At 43.0% G+C, this 15,422-nt stretch overlaps 1 protein-coding gene across 15 annotated transcripts in view; it reads left to right on the top strand.

Moving 5' to 3' along the window:
• The first annotated feature begins 473 nt into the window (after positions 1 to 473).
• Positions 474 to 15,422, top strand: part of INPP4A (inositol polyphosphate-4-phosphatase type I A) — a 97,039-nt gene continuing 82,090 nt past the window's right edge. For 6 of the 15 annotated variants that reach the window (XM_081197550.1, XM_081197554.1, XM_081197543.1 and 3 more), the window contains exon 1: positions 476 to 651. The gene's annotated coding sequence lies outside the window, so the exon portion shown is untranslated. Of the gene's footprint in view, positions 652 to 15,422 lie in introns of all 15 variants that reach the window. The other 9 variants (XM_081197551.1, XM_081197541.1, XM_081197549.1 and 6 more) reach the window with 4 other exon arrangements.

Consider the following 15,422-nt stretch of genomic DNA (forward strand, 5'->3'; position numbering starts at 1 on the left):
TGTACTATAGCCACTTCTAGGGACAATTGAGTAATCAGCGCTTTTGACCACGGATGGTAATGCATTTTAACAAACAGCATTGTCCTGCTTCATGACCTGAGTTCGGTACACGTACATATGTAAAAATACACGTGTAAAAATAAATTGGGCCTGCTGGACCCGTCTGGATGCGGAATTTCAAAAACGAGGACTCCCATGTATGACTCCAGTTACCGAGATGACTCGTGTCGTGAAGAATCGAAGGCGTGGCCTCTTGCAACCCGGCTCTCTGGGTGGTTCCTCAAAAGTCAACGGTGCAAAGAAGAAGTGAGCAAAGGCAGAGCTACCGTAGAGGGTTGCACGGAGCGCGCGAGGCGCCGGATTCGGCCTGCGGCCTGCGCTGGCCGCGTGTCTCCTGTAGGGGGCGGCGCAGCTGCTGAAGAGCCGCCGGAGGAGCCTGGCTGGTTTGTGGCGTCATAGCCGGCTGGGTGTACGCGCGTTTGGGTGGCGGGCTTGCTGCAGCGGCAGAGGCTGCCCTGGGGTGTGGGGAGCAGCAGCCGCAGCAGGAAGGAGGGGCTGCAGCGTCTCCCCGGACGGGGCGGGGGCTTGGAATCCCGTCCAGCATGTGGCGCGAGCCTCGCTGAAGAAGAGCAGCGGCTCACCTGGAGCGAGGTAAGCGGGTTTCCTTTGGCGAAGGGGCGCTTCTCTCCCCCAGCCCCGCTTTTGTGTGTGTGTGTGGAATCCCTGCGGCAGACAAAACGCAGCCAAAACAAGACGGGTGGTGGCCGGGGGGCGGTGAGGAGGCAGGAAAGGTGGCCGAGTCGTAGCGCATCCTATCGGGTTGCCTCTCCTGTTTTGCAAGGAGCAGTCTAGATGAGGAAGAGCGCGCGCGTGTGTGTGTGAGGGAGAGAGAGCTCGAAAAGATACGTGCCCTACCTCTTTGGGTAAGGATGCTTGCCATTTTTTTCTTGTTTAAAAAAATGCTTTGTTTTGACGTTTTTTGAGGGCGGGGGGAAGCTGGACGTGCTGCGCTTTGAAGGCGGATGCCGTCTTGGAGACATCTTTGAGGGCAACTGCCGTGCGGGTCCCACTCGGATGGAGGCTGCTGTTTTTTGTTCAGTTTGTGGCGTTGTCTGGGCACTGGATTTGTGTCATGCAGGAGCTTGAGTTGGCAGGAAAAAGAACCACCCCTCGAGTTGGTAAAGGATATGGCACATCTGTAGGTGTCTTGCTGGGGCATATGGGATTTGTTTTGAGGGAAAACAGGCGCATAGGCCGCCTTGACCAGACAGCGGGCTTTTCTTTTTCTCTGAGATCTCTTGTAAACCTAGACATCTTTTGAATAAAGTGTGAGCGTCTGCTATATTTTAAAACAAAACAAAAAACCTCCCTAGATTATATACCCAGTACTTGTTCCTTGGTCCTGGAGATTTAGATAGCATGTTGTTTATGGGGAACATTCATTTTGAAAAGGCCTTGAATACTTAACAAAGGCACATGAGCATCTTATGACAGCAGAATATATCTTATATAAAAAAGCTCCTTGAAGGTGCTTTTTCGTTTCCTCAAATGCTGTAAATTATGCATGCTTGAAACTGCACTAGCAACATTGTTCTTAAAGAGAACATTTATGGCTGGTCGGAAAATGCATGTAGATATCTTTCTAACTGATCAATCATAAATCTAGGCTTCTTTTAAAAATGAAGAAATCCTGGCAGTAGTTGAATTAACTGTCTTGATTGTTCATAATTTTGTTCATGAGGTATGTAAAGTACTCTTATTATTTTCACAATAGCTGTAGGCTGAGATCATCATGGCTAGCTGAGAATTTGATTCTCTCAACCTAATTCCAAGTATATTTACTTCAAAATAAATCCTGTCAAAACAGATTGTGTTTTCTGATGGCAGTCTTTGTCACCCAAGCCCAAACCTGATATCCTCACCCAACTCCCATGACATGAGCCTCATGGGTCAGGGTTGATGGGAGTTGTAGTTCAACAGCATCTGGGGGACCACGGGTTCCCCATACCTATTGTGGAGCTACTCAGTGCATTATCTTAGAATGCATTATCCCATGCAAATCATGTGTACTTCCCCCCATACGTGCACCGGAAAGCTTGGGATTCATGACTATTTGAGGGTCTGCATTATAAAAATAGAGAGCAATAGAACTCTTTCTTCTTAGGAATGCATAAAATAAAAAGTATCTGGTCTCTTTCGTTTTGCTGCTAAAGGGCTCCCTTAAGTGTTCCACAAAACTGATGCAATGCTTTCAGTTTCCTCCATCCATTTGAGAGTTAGAAAGTTTGAAATGTGGGATGCAAAGAAACTTTTCCCAACCCCACCTTAATGTGTACATCTTATGTTTGAATGTTTAGAGCACACATGTCCAACTCCCAAGAGACTGCGATCTACTCCTACTATAAAAAACTAGTAGTGATCTACCCATTGATTGACCAAAGCTTTTTGTGGGGAGGAAGACCCAAAGTTGTTGAGCAATCAGGGGCACCCACGATCATGATTGACCCATTTGACAGCCCTGGTTTAGAGCATTTAATATATATCGGGAATAATTGAAAATAATGGTTTTCAGATATTCTAGTTTTCAGTTTGTTTTTTAAAAAAAGACATTTTCATGTAAACTCTGGCATGTCTGCAATACAACAACTACTGCATTTTTCAGAGGATTCTTGAGAGTTTTCTAGGGTAACTCTCAGTTTTCACATAGCTCTGGCCAGGCCCCTACTTCTACTCATGTGTGAAATGAGTCTGTGCCCTAGAGCAAAATAAACGCTCTGCTGAGGCAACGTATTGCAATGGAAGATCAGCAGCGATGAGCAAGCTGTCTTTCACAGAAGCTCGCCTGTCATACATTTTCAATTATGGAACCCCTGGTGAGCTTTTGAGGAACCTGGTATTTGCACCTGACATCCTTGAGCAGTGGTCAAGACCTTCCCTTCGGCCCAGCACTCGTGAGCAGCGCCAGGTGGCTGAATCTAGCTACACTTTTAAATATCATTAAAAAAAAAAAAGTCTTAGCTGGCAAGTGGTGCTTGGAACTCTACCATCACATTCAGAGCCCATTGACAGAGAAAAGAGGGCCCACCTTCAGATGTTTTGCCCAGGACTGCCCCCAAACCTGCTGCAGGGTTTCTTAAACCTTAAGTTGCCCTGGAACCTATTTTGCAAGCCGCTTGCAGAAATATGAGCTTGCTAATGCTTCATCATGGTATGATTCAATATTTCCATAATAAGCAGATACCCATTAACAGTGCCTCGTTTTCTAATGTCCAAGAACAAGCTGTCGTAGATTGCTCTATGAGAAAGCCCATATGTGTGAATTTGCCATCACAGTGCTCCCGAGTAGTGCCAGAGAGGCTGACTTCTGTTTGCAGTATTGCCTAACTCTTTAATCAGCGTTGACTGTAAAATGATGGCAGAGATCCTAGTTTAGCAGTGAAGTTTCACTGAATCACTAGTGCCGATAGCTTGCAACTGGTTGGTGACAGAGAGGGACAGAGAAGAGTATATAATCTCTTGCAGGCAATGAGGGGAGTCTGTTAAATGGCTTCCTGATTATTTGTGTGTGTGGGATAATTCTGGTTGAGAAATGGGAAGGATGTGTTTTATAAATGCTTCTGACTGCAAGGCAGTTAAATTTTAATTACTTTGGTGATGGCCACTGTGGGTGGATGGCTGAAAGCAAGACGGCACATATGCAGGATATGACTGCCATCATGTTTTTCTGCAGTTTGGAGGCAGTGCCAATATTTTTTTCTCCCCCTCACTGGTATCATATCCATTAGCTAAGCCTCATTGCTTTTCCAGTAATCCCTGTGGCCGTTTGTAGACGCTTTATAAACAGCGGCCTGCAATTTTTAACTGGCATTGAAAGCTGAGTATAAAAAAAGCAATTTCCATGTTCATCCCCATCACCACCTCCACCTGCCATTCCAGCAGAGAGTTAAATGACTTGGACTTCACAAGGCATGCTGGGTGCCCTATCTTTGTACCCTGAAGTCACTCTGCAGCCCCCACCAAGGAAGAAGGAGTGATTGAAACTCTACATAGGGAGCAAATGGAGGGAGCATAGACCTACATCAGGAAAGGGCTGCTGGTGGTCGAATCAACCTTAGCTGATTGTTGAAGTGGGAACCAAAGGCTGCCTTGGGGTGGAGCAGGGGAACGGGACCTGTTCTGAATCGCAGCAGGCAGGTGCAGAGCTCAGGAGGCCCCAGAGGGCAGCCCCCACATATCCTCCCTAGGGGTGGGAGGAGGAGACCAGCAGCGCCTGCTATTTGCCAATAAGCCACTGTAGAGGCGGCACTGGGGGGCCTGCTGAGGAGGTGGCAGATCTAGATCTGCCCATGTGGATCCTGCTGCCCGAGGCGGTCACCTCACCTTGCCCCATGGGTGGGCCGGCCCCGCTTGCAAGTTTGGCCATTCCGAGGTAGAGTGGACTGGGCAACCTGCAACCAAGCGACCCCAAGCCCTGCTCACAACCTTGGAGCTTGACAAGGGGTGGGGGTCATTGGTGCACAAGTGTTTGGGATGAATCCACCCCAGCAGCTGTAACGTTGGGTGTAAGGGTTCTTTGCTTGTCGCACTCACCTGAGAGTGGTGATATAGTTGTTATGGCAAGAGCGAAATGTTGACTCCTGTTTAGCATGATGATGAAAAAAGGTAGGCCTTGTAGCTTACTCAGTACAGTGGTACCTCAGGTTACAAACGCTTCAGGTTACAGACTCCACTAACCCAGAAATAGTACCTCAGGTTAAGAACTTTACCTCAGGATGAGAACAGAAATCACACGGCAACAGGAGGCCCCATTAGCTAAAGTGGTACCTCAGGTTAAGAACGGTTTCAGGTTAAGAACGGACCTCCCGAACAAATTAAGTTCTTAACCAGAGGTACCACTGTACAGTGTTCACCACCATTTGCATGTCAGCAGGCCCCTTGGGACTTCTGTTTCCTTGTCTGGCATAGGGATGGTTACTATCAGTCCAGTATTATCCATGTTCTGATGCAGAGGAATAGAAGGCAAGCTATTATTTGTTTGAGGAACATATGTGGCAACCTGCCAACGATTTATTAAAGTGTCATGCTGACACTGTGTTGCAAATTTACTGTCACTGAGAGTTTTTGTCTGTTCAACCAAGCCATCAGCTTCAGCACTAGTGATATTCTGTGCAGAAATGAACCCATGCCTTATATGCCTTTTGTTTTCAAAGTGTGAGTTCAAGTGCTTGTGATAACTGCCACAGACGTAGTAAGTGACGTGTTTTCAAATACTGTAGTCTTGTCTGTTTTTGGATAAACAGAAACCGAAATATGACCATTTTAAAATGGAAGGTGTGACATGAAGCATGTTTTAAAAGAAAGTCATCCTTTGGTATTTTACTCAATCACTTTGGGATATATGTTCAGAAATTATATATATATTCAAAGAAGCTTCTCTGGTTCTCCCTATACTGGAACAGATGAGAAAAAAGGATACAGACTTTCTCTTGCCTTTCCTGATTTTCCTGGGTTCATTTTGTTTCCGAGTTTAACACCAGAAAGTAAAAATCTGACACAGAAGAGTGAAGCAAAATAGGGAAAAGTGCCAGGAGAAGAGCATCCAGATGATTTTTGTTAAAAATAAAAAAAATAGTCTAAACCTACATAATTGTCATAGTTATATTTTTTAATTCTCTCTCATGCCTGCGTTTGTTTTGATTTTTTAACAAAAGAAACAGTTTCCTTGCTGGATCCACCAAGTTCTTGCTAGTCCTGCATTCTGATTTTTAACAGACCACTGTTGCCTTTGCCTTTGGGAAGCTCAAAGCATAGTTGTGATGATGATTTTTTTTTTGCTTGGTATTTGAGCATCAGAATCTGGTACTTGAAGGCAAAAGTCCTCTTGGCCAGCCTTCCCTGACCTGATACCCTCCAGAGGCTGCTCAACTACAGACTGTGTCTGATAGGAGTTGGAATTGTATCTCTAGGGCTGCTGTATCCTGTTGTTGGTTTATATTAATAACACAACCACAACCATGATGCTGCAATTCAAGGCTTAAAAACAAAAGAGAGTCATCAGACCATATCTAGCTTCTGTTAAATCTCCTGAGCTGTTGTAGCCCAAACATTTGACGGGCACCATGCTGGCGAAGGCTGCACTTGGCTATCTATATTGTATTATACTTATGAAGCCCCTGATAGTGATTGGCTGAGCTTGTGGGATGGTACGGTATGTTCCTGAACATTCTAGTTACTCAGTAAGCAAAGCTGTCAGAATGTTTGCAGTCCATCTTCATGAGGAAATAATAATAAATTTTATTTATACCTCACCCTCCCCAGCCAAGGCCAGGCTCAGGGCGGCTAACAACCAATAATAAAAACAAGTTGAATGAATACAACTTAAAAATACAACTTAAAAACAAGATTAAAATACAACATTAAAACATTGAAATGCAGCCTCATCACAGGAGGAGAAAGGAAAAAAGAAAGAGGGGGAGGGAATCAAATTGACTCCAAGCCAAAGGCCAGGCGGAACAACTCTGTCTTACAGGCCCTGCGGAAAGAAATCGGATCCTGCAGGTCCCTGGTCTCATGAGACAGAGAGTTCCACCAGGCCGGAGCCAGTGTTGAAAAAGCCCTGGCTCTGGTTGAGGCTAATCTGACTTCCTTAGGACCCGGGACCTCTAGGGTGTTGCTATTTATGGACCTTAAAGTCCTCCTTAAGGAAAGGGAAAGTTGTCTGACTGGAATTAAAGTTTCAAATGGATTCTTGGAACAAGAGGAGCTTTATGAGGCAGCATGCGGATGTAGAACAATTTCCAGAAGACAGGAAAAGGAAGAGGAAGAAAGCCTGGAGATACGGCTGTTGAAAGAATTATCTTCAACAATACATACCGATGTAAAATCAGTGGCTAATTCTTTGACTGCAAGCTTCTAGTCAGGATCAATGGCTGCTGATAAACCTGTGCTCCATGAATTTATTAAATTCTTTTTGAAGTGCCGTATTTTTTGCCCTATAGGACGCACCTTTTCCCCTCCAAAAATGAAGGGGAAATGTGTGGGCGTCCTATGGGGCGAATGCAGGCTTTTGCTGAAGCCTGGAGAGCGAGAGGGGTCGGTGCGCACCGACCCCTCTCGCTCTCCAGGCTTCAGGAAGCTATCCGCAAGCCTTGGGAGCCCGCCCCAGCCCCGCGCCTGGGGGAGAAAATAATTTTTTTTCTTTATTTCCCCTCCAAAAAACTAGGTGCGCCCTATGGGCCGGTGCACCCCATGGGGCGAAAAATACGGTAATCTAAGCTAGTCCCTATCATTACATCTTATGGTAGTGAATACAAAATCAACTGGAGAAGTACTTCCGTTAGTTGCTGATGATCCGTTTCATTGAATGCCTTGGAATCAACACGGCTTCTGCAAAGGGAAATCCTGTTTCACAAAGCTTTTAAGTTATGTGTGTCAACACTTCCAAAAAGGTTTTGACAAAGGCCTTCTCTGGTGAATAAATTTAGCAGCTATGGAATAAGAATTTAAGTAATCTAATGGATTAAAAAATGAAACAACAGAAAGAGTAAATTGTCAGTTCTCCTAACAGAGAGAAGTGGGACCTGTAAGGATCTGCCTTAAGACCAGTGCTATTTTTGTAATACATAAATAATATAGAATACAAGAGTTGCTGAAAGAAAAACAGACATTATTTATGTATGCTACAACAGAGGCAAGAATTTTAATAGCACAAAACTGGAAGACTGGAGAAGTACCATCAAAAGAAGAATGGCAAGAAAAGTTGATGAACTATGTAGAGTTAGCAAAGTTAATGGACAAACTGCATGAAAAGGACAATAGTGATTTTGAAAAAGAATGGGAACACTTTACAATATATTTGCAGAAACAAAAAAACAAAAAAAAGGACGTTGGCAGTTTGTATCATATACAAACAGCTGAATGTATCATTTGATGTAATAAACCAGAAATGGAAGCTGAGGGAAGTCAACAGGGAGGGGGGAAATTGGAAAATGAATGTTTTGTAATGATATTGAATATTTGTTACAAGAAAAGGAAATCAATAAAAATTATAGAATAAGGGTTGAGCAGTAAGGTTTCACAATGCTTAAAATTAAACCCAAATGGACTGCAAGGAGCTCCAAAGTAACACATCCAAAATGGTTAATTGGGTGGCATTTAACATCATTGCAGCTTGTGTCTGGGAGCTGTTAAGTAAATATAAAATGACAAGATCCCGTACCATCTGATAAAAGCTTTTGGAGTTAAAACTGAGAGCGACTGATCAGATATTGGATCTTGGGGTTGTGGTGGACAGCTCACTGAAAACTTTGGTGCAATGTGAGGAGGTGTCTGGAAAAGGTAAATTCTCTGCTAGGGATGTTTGGTATGCAAATAGCTGAAGGAGCGTATCTCCATAGAAGTCTGCCCACTTCTTGAAATCTTTATAGGAGGTTTTCTCCATGCTACACAGGTAGGTAAAGCTCATTCTTTGATGACATGAAGTAAAGCCTTCTTTGTGGTAGCACCTTACTCTGTTGTTTTCAGTTGCCTTTTATTTATTTTGGATGGCGCATTCTTTGGTTTATTGCTTGTTGCATGATGAGGCTGGGTTATTTTATTTTTCTGTACCGTGCCCTAGTATTGGTTTAGAATGAAGGATGAGTCATTAATATTTTAAATTAATTAATAAGTATTAGAAAAGAAAATGACCAGGATCACAACGCCTTTTTGTAAATTTGTGGTGTGGCAACGTTGGTAGCCATATGTGCAGTTTTGGTTTCTACACCTCAAAAAAAAAAATATTGGTGTAAGTGAAACAAAAAATAAACTCAACTAAAAATAATAAATGGGAGCATATTTCTTTCCCATGTAGTGGACGTGTTACAGAATTCAGGTATTTTGGAAAATATTTGTCCAAGCATTGTTGTCCTATACTAATTTTTATGTGTCCATGGATCCTGTTGTTTGTTAACTTTGTTGTAACTTAGCCTTAGCCCCCAGAAAGAAACACAAGGTAATATTAAATGTGCTTAGCGGTTGCTAGACTGCCTTATATGCTCATCACTGGAAACACAAGGAGATAACTACAAAACAGGTATGACTGGTGTAATTGTGGGAGACTCAAACTGATGGCATTTGGAAAATCTTCAAATGCATTTGAATGTGATATTCTGCTTATTGTAAATGTTCTTTATATTACATAATGCTTTTATAGGTAGCTTTAGCTTTTGTGTGCTTTGGTTCTGCTAATCAAATGAAATGTAAAAACAGCAATGAATTAATTAAAAGAGAGCAAGGAGTTAGAACAGCCTCCCTACATGGAAAGGCCACAGCATTTTGGACTCCCCAGCAAAAATAAAAACAAATTGTTAAGGGAGAACATGAAATAAGGTCATATAAACTGAGTGGTGGAAATAAGGAGAATCCACCCACTCATCAGACTAGGGTGATCCCACTGAATTTGATTGACGGGAGAGGCAAAAGGAAAGTATGTATCCACAACATAGAATCAATCTATAGAATTGGCTGCCAGACGTTGTGGTGACAGGCACTAGCTTCAATGATTTTAAATAGGGGTTTAGAAACATTCATGGAAAAGAATAGATCTTAGCCACAGGGTGTGGGGAGCGAAATGCTGCGTGGACAGCTTGTTGCCTTTATTTTATCCAGAGCATTTACTCCCTGCTCCTCAACCAGAAAGGCTTTCAGAGCCACTTACAAACTAATGCAACAACACAGTCCCCGGCTCAGGCTTGTGATCTTAAAAAGATATGGCACAAAAGGAAAAGGGGATGGAGGGGAAAGATGAAAGCAAGCAAACTTAGGCACTAGGTATCGCTAAGTTCTTACTGTGCAAATCCTGGGTGGGTGTGCAGCTTGAGGTCTTTCTGCAAGCTTGCTTACCACAGCTGGTATTGTTGTTTATCATCCTGGCAACTTTCAGTTTGCAGGACAGAATAGCAGTTCAATAAATGGGAAGCTGGATGGGATGAGCTTCTGTTCTTCTTGTGTCCTTAACCCTGTGCAGAAGTGGCAGTAGGGAGAGAAATTGGTGTAGCAAGGAGCTGAGGGAGGAGGTTATGATAGGATGCCCCTCACTTATATCTTTTATGTTAACTTCAAAGCAGGCTTCTTAGTTGGCCGTTCCATGGTATGAGCCTCACACATGCTAAATGCACCCACTTAGCTGTCAAATTTATACATCTTTGTGACTCTTCTTCCCCCCACCTCCCCCTTCTAGGAAAATGAACTAATATAAATACTTGAAGAATGTGACCAATTACTGACTCATCTAGTGAAATGGGACTAAAAGCAAAACTTGTCTTAATCATTCACTTCTTGGAACTGTTCACTTCCATGCAATCAAAAGTGATGGCTTCTGCTGGGGAAAAAAATTCCAGAGGGTGGTTTACCTTTGCTTTTTAAAGAGTGCTTACTGACAGAGGCTTTTTGTATGTGAGTGACAGTGTACTACTTGATGATTCTCAATTCACATGGACACTGTCAATCTCCTGTGCGATCCCTACTCATTTAAATAGACTAAAATAATCCATAAAAGAAGCACAGCATCTGGCATCAAAGCAGCTTCCGTAATGTCAAACCTGGTTCACTTTATATCTCCTGGATGAGGTGCTTTTCTTTTTCACTGCTTAAGTAGGACCGGCTCTACCATTTGGCAATGTGTGGCAGCTGCCTCAGGTGACAGGTGCTTGGGGCAGGAGCAAGAAAAGGGGCTGATGTGCTTGAGGACAGAGCTGTGAGTTTCCTGTGTCCTGTCTTGCATGCCTACACTGTGGTGCTGAAGTCTAAACCACTGAGCCTCTTGGGCTTGCCGATCAGAAAGTTGGCAGTTCGAATCCACTCGACGGTGGTGAGCTCCCGTTGCTCTGTCCCAGCTTCTGACAACCTAGTAGTTTGAAAGCACACCAGTGCAAGTAGATAAATAGGTACCGCTCTGGTGGGAAGGTAAACAGCGTTTCTGTGCACTCTGGCAGTTGTCCCAGTATCCTGTTGCACCAGAAGCAGTTTAGTCATGCTGGCCACATGACCCGGAAAGCTGTCTGTGGACAAACGCCTTCTCCCTCGGCTTTAAAGCTAGATGAGCGCCGCACCCCATAGTCACCTTTGATTGGACTTAACCATCCAGGGGCCCTTTACTCTTTACTTTTTACCTTTACACTAGCCTGCTGCCACCGAGTCTGTCAGGTTGTGTTTTGTATTAATATGGGAACCTTTGAACCAAAAATCAGCATATAACTCAACCTTAGCTTATTGTTGTTGCTGTGCCTTGAGCTGGAGCAAAAGCCAAGATTATTCATATTTACCTGAACATATGACTGGAAGGTAGATTTCGCAGTGTGTGCATATACGTCACAGCCCCCACCCAGCTACTCATTTGCTTAGTTTCCTTCTTAGATTGTATTGTAGATTATTCCAGCCAAAGCTATTTGTAGCTTGTGGAAAATGCAAGCTGTTCTCATTAGTCTTCATGCACCTACTTCTGATGTGGTAAGTTGGAACTTGTTTTTGTCTGGATGCAGGTTATAAATAGAACAAAAAGCTCATTTTCAGAATCTTTACTGACATTAGGGCAGCCTAGAACTGCAAAATGCTTTGAAGATTGGCTGGCAGATTTCAGATCAAGAAATTTAGGAAGCATTTGGGATTGCAGGCCTTTTTTGGATTGAAGCTTTCTGACGGCAGGTTGTTTTTCTTTTTTTTAACGATCTGCTTTAAAGCCTCCGCATTGCATGTCATAACTACTACAGGTTTCCAAGATACAGAATAACGATAATTTTTAAAATGTGGGCTGCAGTGTAAATAAGTGAAGGAAAAAATCTGTTCTGTTTCAGCTGTATTATATAATGAAATTGACCTAGGTCAGCAGCTCTGCCTCCACAGGAGCTCTGCATCTTGACTTCCCCGGTTGCTGCCAATTGCATATGTCTCTATGACTGTTTTGCTAGAGGAAGCCCCCCCCCCCAACCTTCTGCTTCCCCCCAAACAGCTACTGGTTGCCAGAATCCTGTAAGTGACCCTCTGCCATTAGAATGTTTCTGAGAATTCTCTTGCTATAGGAACTCGACTGAAGCTAAAGTGGGGCTCATATGCCAGGTTTATTGCAGGAGGTTGATTCATGTATGCAGTGGAGCTGGGGGAAATACACTATGCCATGGTTCAGGACAGTTTGCAATTTTAGGACAATAAAACCAAATGCAAATTAACAAGAAAACAGAAGCCAAGGTGGATGCAGAGCATAAAAGAAGGGATTCACCTGCTTATTAAACCTGTCAAGTCAGAATCCTCATCATCATGTGTAGGTGTTGGAAGGCCAAGGGAGAGAGATCCTAATGGGCTTCCTTAAGTGCAAGGAGTGCTGCAATTTTAGCATTGCCACAGAGAAGACCCTCTGTGTCCCAGGTAGTTGCACTATTGCAGCTTGGAAAATAAGTTCTGCAGCAGATCTTGGGGAATAGGTAGGAACAGGTGGGCTGCTATAGGAACGCACACACAGAGGGAGAATCCCTTAGGTATAATAGACCCAAGCCATTTAAGACATTAAAAGTTGATCACCCGGATTTTGGAAATGAATCAGCAGCCACTGCTGCTTTTGTAGAATGGGTGTGCTATGCTCCCATAAAGGAGCACCTACTGCTACCAGTCTCCTTGCTGCGTTATGGACCAACTCACATTCCTAGAGACTCTTCAAAGTGAGTCGTATGTAGAGTGAATTGCTGTAATACAGGTGTGTGTGTGACTGAGGCATGTAAGACACCAGGGACAGGACAGAGGCCCCACCTTCAGGTGTGTGCGTGTGTGTTTTGCAACCAAGCACCACCAGGAAGGGCAAAGCACAAAGAGCAAATTGAGCAAGAAGGTGGTGGTTGTGGTATAATGCTGCTCTGTTGGTATTGACTTATGACAGGGCCTTCTTGCTGGCAGCTCCCTGTTTGTAATATGCCCTCCCTCACGAATGGCTTTAAGGATAATTCTGAAGACATTCCTGTTTCCTCAGGCATTTGGTAGCTGAGAGATACCGTGAGGGTATGTAATGTTTTAAAATGTTTTTAGATGTTCCCCCCCAAAATTCTGCATTCTTAAAATGGGGGGAAATATGCCTATTTTGGTAGTGGTTAAATGAGCAAAATGTGTGTCAGACCAAATGGACATGGATGGGAGGAGGCAAAAAATGGCACAAGGAAACACCTTTTTGTCCAATGTTCTGCAAATGTGATGCCATCCTGTTTATGTTTTGGACCCTGGCTAAGCTTGGCAAGGTAAAATTGCCTATCGTTTTTGTGTTGCAAATATTGTGGAAATGAGATTTCTAGAGTGATGGCATTTGCATTGGTTCCATATGTTTTCAGTATATGTTGCTTTAGTCTACAATGAATAAAAATAGAAAACCATTGAGGTTGGTATTAAGAATAATTATCAGATTGCTTTTTTTCATTTTAGCACATCTTTCACCCCTCTTTTTTCAGGCCCCTCTATTTCTGTGTATAATATTACACTGTTAATGGATAGTTGCTGTTAACACAGAGAGCAGAATGTGTAATTTGTCCTTCCTCTTACTGCAAGATTGTATTTCTCTGGCATAATAATAAATATGCATTTGCTGACTTTAGCATATTACAGTTCCTTATTTTATCCTTTTCGATTTGCGAGATCCATCATTTGGTTTGTTACAGAATTGATTTCAGGTAGCAAATCATCATTTTAATTTCTACACAGTTAATTTTCTGGAATATTGAATTTCTTGCCTCTACTTGTAGCAATTATTCTGTATTGTGCATTTTATGAATATATTTCCAGGTAGATAATTTTATTTACAGATGTTCAAGTGCAAGTGCTTCTTTTTTTTAAGCATCTGCAAGTGACAAGAGTTGGCGGGTATGGTTGTTTGAACCTATACAGCAGTATAAAAACACTGGTTGTGAAATTACTAATATGTTTTTCTCCCAGGTTCCATACAAGGATATAGTTTATGGCTCCGAGCTACCTTTGTTAGCCTCTTAACAACAGATTGTGGTCCTTGATGGATATAGGCATTGTTGTCATTTGAATATGTACAAAGTGGTCACACTGGATGCTGGTAAACATCTGTATGTATGTATTAAGTACAAGCAGATGTGTGTGTTCATGCAAGCAGAAATCTCTTGCTGGATCAGGGAGTTAATGTCTGAAAGTCTGACGATTTTGTATTGCCATCAGTTCCCCCAGCAAAGCTTCCCTTCAGTTTTTAACATCTATTCCAATCTTGAGATGAATTGGTCACATCTATGCCATATGTTTAAAACACATTTGTACCACTTTAAACAGTGGTGCTTCCCTCAAAGAATTCTGGGAACTGTAGTTTGTGCTGACCTTACAGAGAGCTACAGTTCCCGGCACCCTTAACAACCTACAGTTCCCAGGGTTCTCCATGGTTGTTTAAAAATGGTATAAGAGTGCTTTAAATGTGTGGTGTGGACCAGAGCCAGACTATATGAAAACTGAACAAAAATGACTATTAAGAGGGTTGCCTGTGTGTCTGAGGTCAACTTGGATTTCAGGGAGGAGGGTTGAGGCCTCTTCCCTGCAACTATTCCCATTTACAAGTGTCTGGAACAGACTTTGCTCCCAATCTGGTGAGACTATGAGAGTGAAACTTCAGTTTCTCCTGTATAAATGAGTGGCTGCCCTTCACTCCACTGGGAAATGGGAAAAGAGAGGTGATGTCTGACACTGGAGGATCCAGAAAGCAAACACACTTTTTTAAAATAAACATTTTGTCCTTGTCCTTGTCCCTCAATCTAGTCAGGTCTCAGGCCTCTACCTCCAGGCCGTTTTCTGATGAGGAATCCTCTGGCTGAGATATGGCAAGCAACATCACTAACATGGTTTGCCTGTCGACATCTAAAAACTATATTGGGCAAACGGTTCATAACTAAGCATTTGTTGGTGTTCAGGTGGCTTCCTGGAGTTGGCTTTCTGCCTTGCTTCCACTTGGTAGGCCAGGTTAAGAGAAGCCAAGAATAAACTATAAAAACTTTCCAGTGGTTACTTTCCCCAAAATAACTGATGCGGAATAAGTTAGTGACCATGTGGGTGTCAAGGGAAAAAAAGATAAACAAGTCAAATAATACGTCATTGACTCGTTCTGTCGCTAGCTAGTATTGCCACCTCTTTTTAATAGAAATTACATTTGCCAATGTCTTTTCTGTCATAATGCAAAGTAAAGTTAAAATTGCTGCTAATGTTGCCTTAAAACTGACCTGAAGTAAAAATTAAGTTTCCAGCCAGCCAAGGGCATTGATGGAATAGCCTGACCCTTGATGTTTAGCATCAGGTCCTGAATCTCCTATAGATTCCACCTTTTTTAAAACGCGAAGGCTCTTCTGTCTTCTGTTTTACTTGGCTTTTGGGGCAGTTGCATGCACTGCTAAGTGGAGTGGTGGTCA

Source organism: Podarcis bocagei (assembly GCF_964188305.1).
Source record: "Podarcis bocagei genome assembly, chromosome: 6".
In the NCBI taxonomy this organism is placed as follows: Eukaryota; Metazoa; Chordata; class Lepidosauria; order Squamata; family Lacertidae; genus Podarcis; species Podarcis bocagei.